Raw genomic sequence first — 21,205 nt, forward strand, 5'->3', positions numbered from 1 at the left:
AAATATGGTTTCTCTGATCTTTAGGTCAGAGAGTTAAATATTAACATTCTATCAAAGCCATAATAGTGTAAGTAGGAACACCTTGGATATTTTTCAGAATTCAAGACAGATTGAATATATTTTACGCGGGAAATGGTTCAAATGTGACAGCACAGAGATGCCAAAACAAAAGAACACGTAAAAATTACTTTTAGGGGATTATTGGGTCGAAACAGTTTGAGACATTTTAGAAGATGATTTAGGCGAAAAAGTTTGAGACATTTTAGAAGATGATTTGGGGTGAAACTCTGTGGTGGTTATAATACACAAGTTCCATTTGAACAGTGTTGTGAGGTCCCCTACCCCAACCCCGAAGGGCCCCCTCCCCCTTGCCCCCAAAGGGCCTCCCTCCCCCCATGTCCACAAAGAGTCCCCCTCCCCCTTGGCCCCAAAAGACCCACCGGGCCCCAAAAGATCCCAAGGGCCCCCAAAGACCCCCACAGGCCCCCCGGGCCCCATCCCATTTTTTTAATATTTTTTTACGCACTTGAGACACAGAAGGCCCCCCTAACTTTTTGGCTCCCCCGAATATATATTTTCAGAACAAGTTCTTTACTTAATGTCCCTCCTAAAGCAATTTTACAACTTGAAATACTCATCCTTATCACCCACAACTTTTAGATCACGTGTTTCCTTCTCAGCCAATCAGAGGGCTCGCAAACATATTAACGACGGAGGGAATATAAGGAAAGGGTTTTTTGCTATAGTTTTTATTAGTCTGTGAATAGAATTCAAAGGAGTGAGAACAGTTTTGACTTTACTCATTTGGATATATATTTGTAATGATGATGACGAGTGGAATGTTTACCCTCTTAGAAGTTGATAGTGGAGTTGATGGTAATAATACAAGAGCACCAAACATTGCGGTGGAAATCACGAAAGGATCACGGCTTTGTCTGAGATGGGATGCAGTATATGCAAGATATGTGATATCCTTGAGCAAATTTAAAATGGAGGATCAATTATGTTTTGCCGCTAAAGTTGATATAGCACATGTGAATAGACTTCAATGTGCTTTAAGTGCATTGGTGAAACATATCGAAGACAATAAACAGTATCGCTAATTGTACATGCATAGTATTATTGTTGTTATAATTATTCAATAAAATTGTTTCGAAATCGAAAATGTTCCCTTTTTTTCTGGTTATGGGGCTAACGAATCAGGGTCAATATACAGTGAATCCAATTGATTTACCAGCATTAGTGGTTCACGTCAGTTGCCTATACACCGAAGAAGAAGAAATCTAAAGTGAAGATTTAAAGACATTATTGTATATATATGCATTTTATCAATAAACAAATTAACAAAACAATCTTCAAATATTTATTCTATTGTGATATTTACCACTGTTTTAATATATTCTATCTCAGGAGGTTCAATTATTTGAACCTCGTCCTCCTCCACTGGCATGATATTTATGAGAGAGGGTATCTCCTCAGATTGAGTCACCTCCGCAAATAAATCCTCTCGCACTCGAAGTCTCGGGTTCGGTATTCGATCCGAAGACCCATTCCTCAAGAGATCCTCTGATCTACATGTACAGAGGAGGAGCTCTTCCTCCTCCTCAGGTGTAATCTCGATGGTGTCATTTCCCTTACATGTAGCTAGAAGCTCTTGCTCCTCCTCGATAGTAAGCCCCCACACATGCCATACATCCTAAAAAGATTGGCAACACTATGATGCAAATATAAATAAAAATTTAAACAATGTCGGGGGAGAATGGTTCTTGGAAATTTTCAGTGGGTTTCAATTTCTGAAAAATATTACATTTTGACATCATTTGACAATTTACTAAATTTTAAGGTTTTCTTTAGTTTCAAAAATGTTTTTGTCAGTCACCATCTTTTAATCATTCACAAACAATACTAAAGAAAACCAGTTTCCACGGTTTATCGATTTTAAATTATTAATAAGGCTATTATTTCTTTGAAATATACATTTTACATTTTTTAATTTTCATGTTTCTGATTTTAAATTGATGAAGAATTTAAACACAACTTCAACTAGTTATTTTTTTTTTTGTTCGACATAGATGAAAGGTTCAATACCTCAGTTAAACTAAGAGGTTACTTTCTGTAAACTTATGTCTAGTGATGAACTTGTTAGAGTGACAAAAACTTTTTTCCCACAAGAGGAGATAAAGGACATTTTCAACTAAAAGTAAAGAGCTGCTAGACTAATAAAAGAAATCATGAATTTATGCACAGTTGTAACTAGCTAGGACTAAATTTGTTAACGTTGGATCATTGAGGACATTTTTCAACTAAAAGTAAAGAGCTGCTAGACTAAATAAAAAAATCATGAATTTATGCACAGTTTTAACTAGCTAGGACTAAATTTGTTAACGATGGATCATTGAGGAAATTTTTCAACTAAAAGTAAAGAGCTACTAGACTAAATCAAAGATATGCAGAAATAATAACGAATAATTGTTCCAACTTAAACTTTCTGTAAACTTTTGTCTAGTGATGAACTTGTTAGAGTGACAAAAACTTTTTTTTCTACAAGAGGACAGTTTTCAACTAAAAGTAAAGAGCTACTAGACTAAATCAAAGATGAGCAGAAATAATAACGAATAATTTTTCAAACTTAAATTTTCTGTAAAGTTATGTCTAGTGATGAACTTGTTAGAGTGACAAAAAATTTTTAACAAAAGTTAAAAGTAAAGAGCTACTAGAGTAAATCAAAGATGAGTAGAAATAATAACGAATAATTGTTCAAACTTAAATTTTCTGTAAACTTTTGTCTAGTGATGAACTTGTTAGAGTTACAAAAACTTTTTTTTCCACAAGAGGACATTTTTAACTATAAGTAAATAGCTGCTAGACTAAATAAAAAAAAATCATGAATCTATTCACAGTTTTAACTAGCCAGGGCTAAATTTGTTAACGATGGATCATTGAGGACATTTTTCAACTAAAAGTAAAGAGCTACTAGACTAATCAAAGATGATTAGAAATAATAACGAATAATTGTTCAAACTTAAATTTTCTGTAAACTTTTGTCTAGTGATGAACTTGTTAGAGTGACAAAAACTTTTTTATCACAAGAGGACATTTTCAACTAAAAGTAAAGAGCTACTAGACTAAATAAAAAAAATTATGAATTTATGCACAGTTTTAACTATCTAGAGCTAAATTTGTTAACGATGGATCATTGAGGACATTTTTCAACTAAAAGTAAAGAGCTACTAGACTAAATCAAAGATGTGCAGAAATAATAACGAATAATTGTTCAAACTTAAATTTTCTGTAAACTTTTGTCTAGTGATGAACTTGTTAGAGTGACAAAAAACTTTTTTTCAGAAGAGGACATTTTCAACTAAAAGTAAAGAGCTGCTAGACTAAATAAAAAAAAAATCATGAATTTATGCACAGTTTTAACTAGCTAGGGCTAAATTTGTTAACGATGGATCATTTAGGACATTTTTCAACTAAAAGTAAAGAACTACTAGACTAAATCAAAGATTTGCAGAAATAATAACGAATAATTGTTCAAACTTAAATTTTCTGTAAACTTTTGTCTAGTGATAAACTTGTTAGTGACAAAAACTTTTTTTTCCACAAGAAGACATTTTTCAACTAAAAGTAAAGAGCTACTAGACTAAATCAAAGATATGCAGAAATAATAACGAATAATTGTTCAAACTTAAACTTTCTGTAAACTTTTGTCTAGTGATGAACTTGTTACAGTGACAAAAACTTTTTTTCCACAAAAGAATATTTTCAACTAAAAGTAAAGAGCTGCTAGACTAATAAAAAAAAATCACGAATTTATGCACAGTTTTAACTAGCTAGGGTTAAATTTGTTAACGATGGATCATTGAGGACATTTTCAACTAAAAGTAAAGAGCTACTAGACTAAATCAAAGATGTGCAGAAATAATAACGAATAATTGTTCAAACTTAAATTTTCTGTAAACTTTTGTCTGGTGATGAACTTGTTAGAGTGACAAAAAACTTTTTTTCCACAAAAGGACATTTTCAACTAAAAGTAAAGAGCTGCTAGACTAATAAAAAAAATCATGAATTTATGCACAGTTTTAACTAGCTAGGGTTAAATTTGTTAACGATGGATCATTGAGGACATTTTTCAACTAAAAGTAAAGAGCTACTAGACTAAATCAAAGATGTGTAGAAATAATAACGAATAATTGTTCAAACTTAAATTTTCTGTAAACTTTTGTCTAGTGATGAACTTGTTAGAATGACAAAAACTTTTTTTTCCACCAGAGGACATTTTCAACTAAAAGTAGAGAGCTGCTAGACTAAATTTAAAAAAATCATGAATTTATGCACAGTTTTAACTAGCTAGGGCTAAATTTGTGAAAAAATTCAAAATTAGGAAAGAAAACCAAATGTTCCTGTATTACCTAAGTAACATGACAAAAAATCAAGAGTTTATGTATAGTTTTAAATTATAATCACAAAAAAAAAAATTGTCATGCTACAGTTGCGATGTGTGTATAATATACAAGTATCGGAATTGTTCACGGAGATAGAACCGGATTACACGGTATTATTTAAAACGATAAGAAATTAAATTTATAAAAATTCAACTGAAAGTAAGAAGCAACATCAAAGTTTATAAACGAACAGAAATTATTACGTATAAGAAAAGCTCACCCCCTCCTCAAGACATCGCTCTTTACAAAACTTTTTTAGAATTTAAAAACAAAGCTTATTATTATTAAAAATATTGAATAAAACTTTTTATTTGATTATCTGAAGCTTAGTTTAATGTTTTACTTTGAACAAACTACTTTGTTAATGCATTACTTTTTATAAACACAGAGTCTAAAGGCATTTAAATATTTAGATGTTTGAAAACTAAGTTCAAAACTAACGATGCTGTTTTTAAAAATTAGGTCCAACGCTTCGACATTGCTCAATAGAATTAAATGCTGGGAGTTTATATCCTAGTTTTTGTAAGTAGGCTATTGTTTGTGTATAGTTTAATCTAAATAAATGGTAGACAAAAAATGGATTTATAGACACTTAATTTTCAGGACCGGGTATTTCTAGCCAAAAAATATAGTTAATTCTAATTAATGGTACGCAAAATGGGGTTTACAGATATCTAATCTACAGATCTGGTTATCTCGTAATGTCTATGGACTGCTAAAAATATTTATTTCTAGCCAAAAATATAGTTTATTTCAAACAAATGATACCCACAAATGGATGCGGGCTCGGGGGGTGTGGGTCCCGCATCTCTGATCGGCCTAGACTTACGGTGTAATTAGAGAGAGAGAGAGAGAGAGAGAGAGAGAGAGAGAGAGAGAGAGAGAGAGAGAGAGAGAGAGAGAGAGAGAGAGAGAGAGAGAGAGAGAGAGAGAGAGAGACAAGGGAACCACAATTAAGATAGAGCGATGGAGGGGGGGGATGCTATGTTGATTAGTGACACTCAAAAACAGCACCATTTTTTTTTAAATAGACCAAAAATTAGGACCAATGGGAATATCCCTCTCCTCAAGACATCACTCTTTACACAACTTTTTTAGAATTTAAAAACATCGCTTATTATTATTAAAAATATTGAATAAAACTTTTTTATTTGATTATCTGAAGCTTAGTTTAATGTTTTACTTTGAACAAACTACTTTGTTAATGCATTACTTTTTATAAACACAGAGTCTAAAGGCATTTAAATATTTAGGTGTTTGAAAACCAAGTTCAAAACTAACGATACTGTTTTAAAAAATTAGGTCCAACGCTTCGACATTGCTTAATAGAATTAAATGTTGGGAGTTTATATCTTAGTTTTTGTAAGTAGGCTATTGTTTTGCGTATAGTTTAATCTAAATAAATGGTAGACAAAAATGAGTTTATAGACACTTAATTTTCAGGACAGGGTATTTCTAGCAAAATATATAGTTAATTCTAATTAATGGTACGCAAAATGGGGTTTACAGATACCTAATTTACAGATCTGGCTATTCCAAAATCGTATCGTTTTTGTAAGAAAATTATAGAAATAAATATATTTCTCTGGTTCAAATATGTAAAATCCATAGGGGAAAATATAAATTAAAATTTAAACGTACATTAACCATCGAAGGACCGGTGAGTTCATTTGGAGTATTCATTACTTTATATATATATATCTATATTTCAATATGCACTGAAGTTACAGTCATCAAACACTAAATAATATGTGGTAATAACGGCATATTTCCTTTCCTTAATATAATTAATAAATGTTGACCTATAGGATCATGGAAAACAAGTTCATTTTATGTCTTCTTTTCATTTGCATAAGACCCCCAATGACACAAGCCATTCTATGACTTGTCTTTCAGAAATAAAGTTATTTCTACGTGAACAAAGTAACTTCTTATATATGAAAGTTCTTGTCAAAATGTGAATATTTTTCCAAAATCGTCTAATCAATTTTTAGATGGATTTTTTTCTTCAACATAGTTGAAAGGCACAATAACTATGTCTTTAGAGATAAAATGGACTCTTCAGCATCTGGGGGAAAGGTTTTTAAGTTATAAAATTTATACATAAAGCCGGTAAAAGTTGGGATTGAAAAAGATTTGTACTCCAACTCGAAACACAACAGTCGAGAGAGGGTTCACTCTAATTGAAAAAGATTCTAGTGACCCTTTTAAGTAACAAAAAATAATTGGAGTACAACTAGGCCCCCCTCCCGCAACACCTTTTTCCAAAATCGTCTAATGGGAGCCGCGGAGCCGAAGGCCGACCACGGACGGGACCTACACCACCCGGGCCCAAAGACTGAAGGCCCACCGCAGGTGGGACCCCCCACCCCCCGGAGCCACAGGCTGAAGGCCCACCACTGGTGGGACCCCCCACCCTCGGGGCCACAGGCCAATTTAAGTAACAAAAAATAATTGGAGGACTACTAGGCCCCCCTCCCGCATCAATTTTTCCAAAATCGTCTAATGGGAGCCGCGGAGCCGAAGGCCGACCACGGACGGGACCCACACCACCCGGGCCCACAGACTGAAGGCCCACCGCAGGTGGGACCCCCCACCCCCCGGAGCCCTAGGCTGAAGGCCCACCGATGGTGGGAGCCCCAACCATCGGGGCCACAGGCCAAAGGCCCACCACGGAACAGGATCCCCCACCCCAGGGGTCACAGGCCGAAGGCCGGCTGCAAACGATCGGGGCCCCCCCTCCCCAGTGGGACCCCCCACCCTCGGGGCCACAGGTCAAAGGCCAACCACGGAACAGGATCCCCCACCCCAGGGGTCACAGGCCGAAGGCCGGTTGCAAACGATCGGGGCCCCCACATCCTCAGGTTAGATTAGGTTAACTAACATTTCTAGGGTTAGCAGCTTAGGTTAGGTTACATTAGGTTAAGTGACGCGTCACTTACCGGCTTATGTATAAATTTCATAACTTAAAAACCTTTCCCCCAGATGCTGAAGAGTCCATTTTATCTCTAAAGACATAGTTATTGTGCCTTTCAACTATGTTGAAGAACAAAATCCATCTAAAAATTGATTAGACGATTTTGGAAAAATATTCACATTTTGACAAGAACTTTCATATATAAGAAGTTACTTTGTTCACATAGAAATAACTTTATTTCTGAAAAACAAGTCATAGAATGGCTTATGTCATTGGGGGTCTTATGCAAATGAAAAGAAGACATAAAATGAACTTGTTTTCCATTATCCTATAGGTCAACATTTATTAATTTGATTAAGGAAAGGAAATATACCGTTATTACCACATATTATTTAGTGTTTGATGACTGTAACTTCAGTGCATATTGAAATATAGATATATATATATATATATATATAAAGTAATGAATACTCCAAATGAACTCACCGGTCCTTCGATGGTTAATGTACGTTTAAATTTTAATTTATATTTTCCCCTATGGATTTTACATATTTGAACCAGAGAAATATATTTATTTCTATAATTTTCTTACAAAAACGAGACGATTTTGGAATAGCCAGATCTGTAAATTAGGTATCTGTAAACCTCATTTTGCGTACCATTAATTAGAATTAACTATATATTTTGCTAGAAATACCCTGTCCTGAAAATTAAGTTTCTATAAACTCATTTTTGTCTACCATTTATTTAGATTAAACTATACGCAAAACAATAGCCTACTTACAAAAACTAAGAAATAAACTCCCAACATTTAATTCTATTAAGCAATGTCGAAGCGTTGGACCTAATTTTTTTAAACAGTATCGTTAGTTTTGAACTTGGTTTTCAAACACCTAAATATTTAAATGCCTTTAGACTCTGTGTTTATAAAAAGTAATGCATTAACAAAGTAGTTTGTTCAAAGTAAAACATTAAACTAAGCTTCAGATAATCATATAAAAAAGCTTTATTCAATATTTTTAATAATAATAAGCGATGTTTTTAAATTCTAAAAAGTTGTGTAAAGAGTGATGTCTTGAGGAGGGGGGTATTCCCATTGGTCCTAATTTTTGGTCTATTTAAAAAAAAAGAAAAAATGGTGCTGTTTTTGAGTGTCACTAATCAGCATAGCATCCCCCCTCCCCCCCCTCCATCGCTCTATCTTATTTGTGGTTCCCTTGTCTCTCTCTCTCTCTCTCTCTCTCTCTCTCTCTCTCTCTCTCTCTCTCTCTAAGTACACCGTAAGTCTAGGCCGATCAGAGATGCAGGACCCACACCCCCCGAACCCGTATTCATTCGTGCGTATCATTTGTTTAGAATAAACTATGTTTTATGCTAGAAATAAATATTTTTAGCAGTCCATAGACATTACGAGATAATCAGATCTGTAGATTAGATATCTGTAAACCCCATGTTGCGTACCATTAATTAGAATTAACTATATTTTTTGGCTAGAAATACCCGGTCCTGAAAATTAAGTGTCTATAAATCCATTTTTTGTCTACCATTTATTTAGATTAAACTATACACAAACAGTAGCCTACTTACAAAAACTAGGATATAAACTCCCAGCATTTAATTCTATTGAGCAATGTCGAAGCGTTGGACCTAATTTTTAAAAACAGTATCGTTAGTTTTGAACTTGGTTTTCAAACACCTAAATATTTAAATGCCTTTAGACTCTGTGTTTATAAAAAGTAACGCATTAACAAAGTAGTTTGTTCAAAGTAAAACATTAAACTAAGCTTCAGATAATCAAATAAAAAGTTTTATTCAATATTTTTAATAATAATAAGCTTTGTTTTTAAATTCTAAAAAAGTTGTGTAAAGAGCGATGTGTTGAGGAGGGGGGTGAGCTTTTCTTATACGTAATAATTTCTGTTCGTTTATAAACTTTGATGTTGCTTCTTACTTTCAGTTGAATTTTTAAAAATTTAATTTCTTATCGTTTTAAATAATACCGTGTAATCCGGTTCTCTCTCCATGAACAATTCCGATACTTGTATATTATACACACATCGCAACTATAGCATGGCAATTTTTTTTTTGTGATTATAATTTAAAACTATACATAAACTCTTGATTTTTTGTCATGTTACTTAGGTAATACAGGAACATTTGGTTTTCTTTCCTAATTTTGAATTTTTTCACAAATTTAGCCCTAGCTAGTTAAAACTGTGCATAAATTCATGATTTTTTTTATTTAGTCTAGCAGCTCTCTACTTTTAGTTGAAAATGTCCTCTGGTGGAAAAAAAAGTTTTTGTCACTCTAACAAGTTCATCACTAGACAAAAGTTTACAGAAAATAAAAGTTTGAACAATTATTCGTTATTATTTCTACACATCTTTGATTTAGTCTAGTAGCTCTTTACTTTTATATGAAAAATGTCCTCAATGATCCATCGTTAACAAATTTAACCCTAGCTAGTTAAAACTGTGCATAAATTCATGATTTTTTTTATTAGTCTAGCAGCTCTTTACTTTTAGTTGAAAATGTCCTTTTGTGGAAAAAAAGTTTTTTGTCACTCTAACAAGTTCATCACCAGACAAAAGTTTACAGAAAATTTAAGTTTAACAATTATTCGTTATTATTTCTGCACATCTTTGATTTAGTCTAGTAGCTCTTTACTTTTAGTTGAAAAATGTCCTCAATAATCCATCGTTAACAAATTTAACCCTAGCTAGTTAAAACTGTGCATAAATTCATGATTTTTTTTTATTAGTCTAGCAGCTCTTTACTTTTAGTTGAAAACGTCCTTTTGTGGAAAAAAAGTTTTTGTCACTCTAACAAGTTCATCACTAGACAAAAGTTTACAGAAAATTTAAGATTGAACAATTATTCGTTATTATTTCTGCACATCTTTGATTTAGTCTAGTAGCTCTTTACTTTTAGTTGAAAAATGTCTTCTTGTGGAAAAAAAAGTTTTTGTCACTCTAACAAGTTTATCACTAGGCAAAAGCTTACAGAAAATTTAAGTTTGAACAATTATTCGTTATTATTTCTGCAAATCTTTGATTTAGTCTAGTAGTTCTTTACTTTTAGTTGAAAAATGTCCTCAATGATCCATCGTTAACAAATTTAGCCATAGCTAGTTAAAACTGTGCATAAATTCTATGATTTTTTTTTTATTTAGTCTAGCAGCTCTTTACTTTTAGTTGAAAATGTCCTCTTGTGAAAAAAAGTTTTTTGTCACTCTAAAAAGTTCATCACTAGACAAAAGTTTACAGAAAATTTAAGTTTGAACAATTATTCGTTATTATTTCTACTCATCTTTGATTTAGTCTAGTAGCTCTTTACTTTTAGTTGAAAAATGTCCTCAATGATCCATCGTTAATAAATTTAGCCCTAGCTAGTTAAAACTGTGCATAAATTCATGATTTTTTTTTATTTAGTCTAGCAGCTCTTTACTTTTAGTTGAAAATGTCCTCTTGTGATAAAAAAGTTTTTGTCACTCTAACAAGTTCATCACTAGACAAAAGTTTATAGAAAATTTAAGTTTGAACAATTATTCGTTATTATTTCTAATCATCTTTGATTTAGTCCAGTAGCTCTTTACTTTTAGTTGAAAAATGTCCTCAATGATCCATCGTTAACAAATTTAGCCCTAGCTAGTTAAAACTGTGCATAAATTCATGATTTTTTTTAATTTAGTCTAGCAGCTCTTTACTTTTAGTTAAAAATGTCCTCTCGTGGAAAAAAAAGTTTTTGTCACTCTAACAAGTTCATCACTAGACAAAAGTTTACAGAAAATTTAAGTTTGAACAATTATTCGTTATTATTTCTACTCATCTTTGATTTAGTCTAGTTGCTCTTTACTTTTAACTTGTGGTAAAAAGTTTTTGTCACTCTAACAAGTTCATCACTAGAACTAACTTTACAGAAAATTTAAGTTTGAACAATTATTCGTTATTATTTCTGCTCATCTTTGATTTAGTCTAGTAGCTCTTTACATTTAGTTGAAAACTGTCCTCTTGTAGAAAAAAAAGTTTTTGTCACTCTAACAAGTTCATCACTAGACAAAAGTTTACAGAAGGTTTAAGTTGGAACAATTATTCGTTATTATTTCTGCACATCTTTGATTTAGTCTAGTAGCTCTTTACTTTTAGTTGAAAAATTTCCTCAATGATCCATCGTTAACAAATTTAGTCCTAGCTAGTTAAAACTGTGCATAAATTCATGATTTTTTTATTTAGTCTAGCAGCTCTTTACTTTTAGTTGAAAAATATCCTCAATGATCCAACGTTAACAAATTTAGTCCTAGCTAGTTAAAACTGTGCATAAATTCATGATTTTTTTTTATTAGTCTAGCAGCTCTTTACTTTTAGTTGAAAATGTCCTTTATCTCCTCTTGTGGGAAAAAAGTTTTTGTCACTCTAACAAGTTCATCACTAGACATAAGTTTACAGAAAGTAACCTCTTAGTTTAACTGAGGTATTGAACATTTCATCTATGTCGAACAAAAAAAAAATAACTAGTTGAAGTTGTGTTTAAATTCTTCATCAATTTAAAATCAGAAACATGAAAATTAAAAAATGTAAAAATTATATTTCAAAGAAATAATAGCCTTCTTAATAATTTAACATCGATAAACAGTGGAAACTGGTTTTTTTCAGTATTGTTTGTGAATGATTAAAAGATGGTGACTGACAAAAACATTTTTGAAACTAAAGAAAACCTTAAAATCTAGTAAATTTTCAAACGATGTCAAAATGTAATTTTTTTCAGAAATTGAAACCCACTGAAAATTTCCAAGAACCATTCTCCCCCAACATTGTTTAAATTTTTATTTATATTTGCATCATAGTGTTGCCAATCTTTTTAGGATGTATGGCATGTGTGGGGGCTTACTATCGAGGAGGAGCAAGAGCTTCTAGCTACATGTAATGGAAATGACACCATCGAGACTACACCTGAGGAGGAGGAAGAGCTCCTCCTCTGTACATGTAGATCAGAGGATCTCTTGAGGAATGGGTCTTCGGATCGAATACCGAACCCGAGACTTCGAGTGCGAGAGGATTTATTTGTGGAGGTGACTCAATCTGAGGAGATACCCTCTCTCATAAATATCATGCCAGTGGAGGAGGACGAGGTTCAAATAATTGAACCTCCTGAGATAGAATATATTAAAACAGTGGTAAATATCACAATAGAATAAATATTTGAAGATTGTTTTGTTAATTTGTTTATTGATAAAATGCATATATATACAATAATGTCTTTAAATCTTCACTTTAGATTTCTTCTTCTTCGGTGTATAGGCAACTGACGTGAAACATCAATGCTGGTAAATCATTTGGATTCACTGTATATTGACCCTGATTCGGTAGCCCCATAACCAGAAAAGAAAGGGAACATTTTCGATTTCGAAACAATTTTATTGAATAATTATAACAACAATAATACTATGCATGTACAATTAGCGATACTGTTTATTGTCTTCGATATGTTTCACCAATGCACTTAAAGCACATTGAAGTCTATTCACATGTGCTATATCAACTTTAGCGGCAAAACATAATTGATCCTCCATTTTAAATTTGCTCAAGGATATCACATATCTTGCATATACTGCATCCCATTCCAGACAAAGCCGTGATCCTTTAGTGATTTCCACCGCAATGTTTGGTGCTCTTGTATTATTACCATCAACTATACTATCAACTTCTAAGAGGGTAAACATTCCACTTGCCATCATCAACACACACAAATATATATCCAAATGAGTAAAGTCAAAACTGTTCTCACTCCTTTGAATTCTATTCACAGACTAATAAAAACTATAGCAAAAAACCCTTTCCTTATATTCCCTCCGTCGTTAATATGTTTGCGAGCCCTCTGATTGGCTGAGAAGGAAACACGTGATCTAAAAGTTGTTGGTGATAAGGATGAGTATTTCAAGTTGTAAAATTGCTTTAGGAGGGACATTAAGTAAAGAACTTGTTCTGAAAATATATATTCGGGGGGAGCCAAAAAGTTAGGGGGGGCCTTCTGTGTCTCAAGTGCGTAAAAAAAAATATAAAAAAATGGGGTGGGGCCCGGGGGGCCCTTTGAGGGCCTGTGGGGGTCTTTGGGGGCCCGGGGGATCTTTTGGGGCCCAGTGGGTCTATTGGGGCCAAGGGAGAGGGGGACTCTTTGGGGGCATGGGGGGAGGGAGGTCCTTTGGGGGCAAGGGGGAGGGGGCCCTTCGGGGTTGGGGTAGGGGACCTCACAACACTGTTCAAATGGAACTTGTGTATTATAACGACCACAGAGTTTCACCCCAAATCATCTTCTAAAATGTCTCAAACTGTTTCGCCTAAATCATCTTCTAAAATGTCTCAAACTGTTTCGACCCAATAATCCCCTAAAAGTAATTTTTACGTGTTCTTTTGTTTTGGCATCTCTGTGCTGTCACATTTGAACCATTTCCCGCATAAAATATATTCAATCTGTCTTGAATTTCTGAAATATATATAAGGCGTTCCTACTTACACTATTATGGCTTCGATAGAATATTAATTTTATCTCTCAGACCAAAAGACCTGAGAAGCCATATTTAAAAATAAAATCCCCACATGTTTCTTGTCCCAGTCGATTATGTAAATCAATTTCTCATAAATCCTCTCCCCTTCGTTTATGTAAATCAATTTCTCGGAAATCCTCTCCCCATCGCTTTTGTAAATCGATTTCTCAGAAATCTAGTTCCCCTCGATTATGCTAATCGATTTCTCAGAAATCCTCTCCCCTTCGTTGATCAATAAACCATGAATAAATTATGTAACATCAGTACTGGTACCCCCCTCTCTACTGTCCATTCTGGTTCTTGCTCTAATCTAGACCATGTGCTTGATTCAAATGCAGCGTTATTGCCGCACCCTGTTCATGTTGGATTGGATATGCCTATTAGTGACTATTTTTACCTTTCTTTTCATTTAAATATTCAAATTCCATCTTTTAAAATTATCCATCTTTCTAGTCAAATTGTAAATAAAATGATCTGGGATCGGGAAAAAATGTGCAAATATCATGAAGAATCAGCTCTTTCAGCTAAAATAATTGTAAATTATTTTTAGGATGTTGATCAAATTGATATTGAACTATTTTACCTTGAAATTGTTCATAGTTTAAAAATCGGGGCTAATAAAGAATTTACGACTGATTCTTTTCGTCGTGGATCTCGTGTTTTAGGTTAGAACCTTAGCCCGATTTTAAAGTAAAGCCAAAAGAATGCATCTCAAGCTTGTTACCTTTGGAATTGTACGGGAAAACCGCGATCTGGACCATTTTATGATGGTATGAAACTAACTAAACGCGTTTTTCGGGCTGAATTGCGTTTGCATAATGAAATTATAAAAGATGAAATTGGTTCAAGGATTACTAGTAATAAGAATTAGCTTTGGAGTTTGGTTAATTCTAGACGTCGTAATAATAATTGTTCACCAGATTCTAATAGTTCTCTGAAACTAGATGATTGGATAACTCATTATAATCATGTTTTTTCATCCGGTGACGCGGCAGTTGAATCACGGTTCGACTCTTTATTATCGGAAGAAAATTAAAAGCCCTGCCCAAATAGTAAAATATCTGTTTCTGTTGAAGATGTAACGGCAGCAATTAAAGCTCTAAAAAGTAAGCATTCTTTTGATCATGATGGTATACATTCAAACCATATAAAATGGGCATCCCCAAAAGCAATCCTTCTTCTCGCTACTCTTTTTACTACTATTCTTTCTTCTGGAGCTCTTCCAACTAGCTTTTCTCGTGCTACCACTTCACCCCTTTCAAAAAAAGGAGGGAATACGAATCGATGTTCTGATTACAGGCCGATTACTGTTTCGTGCCAGATAATCAAAGTTTTTGAGTTAGTTTTATTTAAGTATCTGGAGTCTTGTAGCCAAGGCCCGAATCAAATTGGGTTCCGTAAGGGTCTAAGCATGGATGTTGCTCATACCCTCCTTTCAAAAATAATATCCTTTTGTGAGCAATGGGACAGAGTTTATACACTTGCGTTAGATTTTGCGGCGGCGTATGATTCAATTATCCATTCTTGGGCTATGACTGCGCTTCTAAAGAATAATGTCCCACTACCAGTAGTTTTGGTTTTAAAAAAGAAGTGGTATGGCTCCTCTTGTATTCGTATTAAGTGGAAGAATCAGTTTAGTGATTATAATGTTAAGTTATGTAGGGGCTGAGGCAAGGAAGCATTATTTCTCCTTCGATTTTCAATATTACTGTTTCGGGGCTATTTGATCAAATTCAGTTGACTTTTATTTATGGTAAAGGTTATGCTCTGTCGTGGATTGCTTACGCAGATGATTTACTCCTTTTGAGTCGATTACTTCAGTCACTTCAACGAAATGTCGATTTTTTAGCAAAGGTTTTTAGTGAGCATGGACTTCATTTTCGCCCTGAAAAGTGTCAGTTTTTAATTCTTGGTCCTAAAGCTAATGATCTCGTTAATTCAGAAATTTCTGTTGGTATTTATGATAGGATTTTAAAACCTTTGGAATCTTTTTTATATCTTGGTGTGCCTTATCGACCAGTTTTAGCTCTATACATGCGTAATATTGCGCATGTAAAAACCACATTTTTTAATTTTGCTAAGTTCCTTTGCCGTTTTCCTAAATCTGAATCAAATGCTATTTTAATCAATACATATAAAATAAAAAACTCTGTTGATGTTTTGGAGACAAAGCAAAAGAAATTTTTATCCAAATTACCTCTTTTTCTCATAATTTATATAAAGCTGCGCATGAAGCTTAATTAATTTTTTTTTTAATGAAGTGTTAATTTGTGAAATGTTAATTTTAAGTGTTAATTTTATTTATTGAATGAAGCGTTAATTTGTGTGGTAAGTTTGATTGAAGGCCTTTGCGTACTTGTTGTTATATAGTTTAAAAGATTTTTATGGCCTGTTGATTAGGGGTTATTATTATTAATTTTTGCTCTTCGTATTCGGAGGAAATAAAAAGTTTGAATTGTATAATAATAATAATGATCTAGAAATAAAATTGTTTTCAATGAAGCACCAATGACGTTTCTGCCATTAGACGGCAAATAGGGCATTAGTTCTATTCCTGTTTGAATTATTCTTTGTTCTTTTTTAGTTTTCAATTGATTATTTATTTTAATGTCAACTCGTTTTGGGTTTCATTTATTTATTTATTGTGATTTATGTTTGTTTTACGCTTAAATTATTATTTAATTTTATTTCTGCTCACCTTCAGTTTAATATAGGCCTTTACTTTTATTTGTAAACTTCTTTTCTGGAAAAAGTCTTTTATTAAAAATTATGTTCTCAGAGTGAACAATCTCCTCCGTTCTCTTAGCAACGTATTGAATTATCAACAAAAGTAGATGCAGATCTGCTTTTATTCAGTTTGTTTATATTTGTTTCAGTGGATCAGTGAAGTTTCTGAAGTAGTAAAACCTCCCCAGAGATTCTTTATTAATGTGACGTAAAAAGGAAGTTTAAAATCAGGGTTAGAAAGGAAAAAAAGTTTAGATGCATATAACACCTAATACTCTACCAACTAACACATCGTTGATTTTTTTTTATTTTATATAAACAGCAATGTTTTTCCTCTTCAGAAACGGGAACTATAGAAGAAGATGTCAAATTCTTTGGACTAGCACAAATAAAAATTAATATTACAACTCCTAAAACCCGCGCCTATTTTTTTTCAGTAATTTTACATCCCCATATCAGCTGTATAAGGTAGCGAAAGATAGGGAAAGTGCCATCGCTAAATTATGTCTGTAATCATCGATCATTACATTAATAGCTTCTGAAGACAGTTTATAGAAACCGACAAAGTTTCATGAGAAACACGAATATTCCTAAAATGCCTGCGTAGTTTTTTAGGACATTGTCTACCCCTATCCTGGTTTAATAGGATTAAAACATGATGCAGCATAAGATAGGAAAGACGTCATCAATGAATACTGTCTGTCGTCATAAATCATAAAATTAACAGCTTGTAAAAAACACTTTATATAAGTCGGAAAATGTTTATTTCTTCCCTTAATCCATTCTCTGTTTCTCTCGTTCTGTCTCTCTACCTTTCTTACTTCTGTCTGTGTCGGTCTCTCTGTCTATTTTTCTCTATCTCTCTCTCTGTTTCTTTCTCTATCTATCTCTCTCTCTCTCTCTCTATCTATCTATCGCTCTCTCTCTTTCTTTCAGTGATTTTTCACTTTAATTTATTTTGGGGAAAATGCAAGAGCCAATTAGGCCTTAAATCTACTACTTTAGGAAAATGATCCACCAGCAGCGAATAATTTCTATAAGGATAACGAGAAAGAAAACGTGACACTTCTCTAATTTTTAACAAGCCCTTTTCCAATGCTACAACAATACTTCAAGCTATATCAACCGGATAATGAGCTTCCTTGGTTAGGAGTCTCAAATTCTCCTTTAAAAAAGAAAATCCTTTACAAACATCTACTAGGGTGAAGCATAAGTGACTTCAATTAGAATAGTCCATAGAGCCCCCCCTCTCTCGAAACTCCTTTTTTAAATGTCACAATAGCCCTATTGAAGAATTTTGGATAAATCTAGCTGGAATATCTCCCAGTTCCATTTAGAGGTTAATAAGGAGATAAGATTTGCGTTTAACAAAAAGAGACTTTAAGTATGGAGGTACTATTTTGTCGTAGCGGAGGGGGGTTAGAAGCTCATACAATTTGCTCGTATATTTTAACTTTAAATTTTAATCAACTTGCAAAAGTCAGCTAAAACAGAACCTTTTTAATCTTTAAGGACTAAATTATGGACCTAACAAGCACATTATATTTAACTATATTTGAATTAAGGACCTAACATGCACAGGGACCTAAATTAACTATATTAAGGACCTAACATGCACATTATATTTAACTATATTTGAATATAAATATAATATTTAACAAGCACAAGAAAGAAGAGCCATGATGTTTTCATATGGCCTGTATATATTGATTCTTATTGTTCCTTGTTTTCTAACCGCAGAACCTCTGAGCCTCTTCTTGACGTCATGGCGTCACTATGGGCTCGATGCTATTAACCTGGGAAAAATACAAATTATTCCTTAAAGTTATGACCTCTTTAGATCGTTTCAATGGCCGAAAACGTTAAAACGCCAGGCAAGAAAAAAACAAAAACAACTATCTAGCCAATTCCGAAGCCGGATTCCGACACTCAGCATGTGATACGCTTACAAACATTGATTCTCCTTGTAATTAACAGCCTCCAAATGAGTCACCTTTGTTTGCTGCTCTTTGCTCAGGAGAACAGGGGGCTCCCTAGAGAATACACATAATGTTGAAGGGCCCCAATGACTTGTAATCAGCTGTTGCGTAGTTTCTCCAAATCTGAAAAATCTCCGCGAATACTAATGTTCCAAAATACACGGACACTAAAACAAAAAATAAATTATTAATTTTTGGCAAGATCTCCAAGACCCCAAATTTCTTTAATAAAATTCAGTTTTTTTTACTTTTGGTTTGAAGGGCAATGAGGAGCGATAATGAAGGCCAAGATCTATAGGAAACGAGTTCTTACCACATTACACAATGAATGTGGTTGTTGAAACAAACACAATGACTGTTGAAAATGAGGCAATTTTAGATCTGCAAGAAAAAGGCCAAGTAAAATCAAAATTCTGGCTCGGTGAATGGATAGATCTACGACGAATGAATTCCATGTTATAAGCATCTTGTTATTTTGGAGAAATTTACATTAAACGAATTAAACTTTAATTTGTAAAGCCGCGGCTTTGTTTGTCATATGCAAACGGAGTTTACCAAGTGTCGTCAGTGTCCCTGAACAATCAATACGCAGCTTTGTGTGGTCATGAAAGAACCATTTTCTTCATTTTTCTTCATTTCTGGGTGCTTTTTATTCAAATTATCAATTATTTTTTTCGTTGCTGCTCCTTGCTCAAAAGAAAATCCGGCTTGGTGCCTGTCGACCCCCCCCCCTAAATGAGGTCAACTACATTTAAAAGGTATCAACGGACAATTTACTTACCCATCATTACCGCAAGCATCTCTTCCTCCGAATATAGACAGGTTCTGAGAAAGGGTTTCCCTGTAGTGGTCAATTTATTGTTAAATAAGTCAAATAATGGTCAATTTGTAGTGGTCAATTGGTAGCTTGTCGCAAAATCGCTTGTTTCAGAGGGACACAGGGTAGAGCCTGTAATTTTCTGCTTACAGAAAAAATTATGTATCTTTATATATTTTTCGGCTTTTCAGCTCTAGCTCTATTTTTCTAAACGAAACAATAGAACAGACAGCTTGACGTTTCTTTATCACATATGTAAGCCTCAATTAACTTCTCAACGACATACTTAGGTTGTAATCCTCAAAGACATAATTTTCCGGACCTTTCAACTACGCTGAATTAAATGGTCATCTCAAAATTTTGATTCGAAGTGTCTAAGGAAATAATAGGCAGGGGGAGGGGTAGGGGGCTGGTTTATGTTTATGGCAACTTTAGTTTATGGCATCTTTATCGGTTTGTACTGGGTTTTGCGCCACATTTTGTAAACACATATCGTAAATACATATTTCTTTGTTCTTCACTTTTGTTTTTGATTTGTTTTAATTCTTGCTGCCACTTATCTTCGAACCGTATGTTTTTTTGGTATTCATTTTAGTTTTTGACTCGTGGTTATTGTTGCTGAGGCAAGTATTCTGACTGTATATCTTTGTTCTTCATTTTCATTTATCCTTATTTTAGACATTTTTTAATACCCTTCTCCTTAGCTACTCGGATTGGTCTTGTCACGTTTGATGGGCTAAGTTGTTCTTTTGTCCTCTAGGCATTATGAAACTAGCTAAAGCGCCTTTTGTAAATAGACTAATTACACTTGGTATTTTGTACTTAGCTATGTTCATTTTGTAATGTTGCATCCGTCATAGATATAAAAACAATACGTTTACTCCTAGAGGGGGGGGGGGTGCAAACTAATGTAATTTATTCTCTTGAAGTGTACTTATAAACATGACAGAAATCATATGATCTTTCTTGTAAATAATGTGTTTCTTGTGTAATTTTGGCTGTATCGTGGACATTGAAAACGATACAACCAATACTGAATAAATATGGCTGTCGAATTTATTCATAAATATGACGTCACTCAAATGAATCTTTTTTTTCCACAATTAAGGCTCCTAACAAATTTTCTCAAACTTTTGGCTTATATAAATTGTTTTATTAGGCCAGAAAATCCCAGGATGACCGAAAAAATATGGAGCTGTTTTCGAGAAAAATACAGACATACATAAATACACAATTATTACACATCAGTAGTTATCTAAGTACCATTTTGCGTAGACATATAGCAATCTCCATGTTATTTGCGGTCTTTAAATTCCCTGGCACCTTTCTATGGTTGATTACCAGACTAATTAATGCTATTGATGTCAATTGCATATGGAATTATACAAAACTTACCAGACAAGTTTCCGGGGGCCAACCAGACATGTTTCTGGGCCAAGCAGACAAGTTTCTGGGGTCAACTATAAGTTTCTGGACCTTTACATTCCATGCCACCTTTCCAGTGCATGTACCTATGGATCTGGTTTGGTGGGTATAATCTATTCCATGGCACCTTTCCAGTGCATCTACCTATGGATCTGGTTTGGTGGGTATAATCTGGTTTGGTGGGTATAATCTGGTTTGATGGGTATAGTCTGGTTTGATGGGTATAGTCTGGTTTGATGGGTATAGTCAGGTTTGGTTTTTTAGGGATTCCCCGCCTGTTCCTAAACATTGCTAAAAAGATAGCAGTATGAATGGAGGATTCCCCGCACAAATTTTTTTTCAACTCCATGTTT

The sequence above is a fragment of the Artemia sp. Qi Xiang Cuo genome, chromosome 15 (genome assembly GCF_049724085.1).
Source record: "Artemia sp. Qi Xiang Cuo chromosome 15, ASM4972408v1, whole genome shotgun sequence".
Lineage (NCBI taxonomy): Eukaryota > Metazoa > Arthropoda > Branchiopoda > Anostraca > Artemiidae > Artemia > Artemia sp. Qi Xiang Cuo.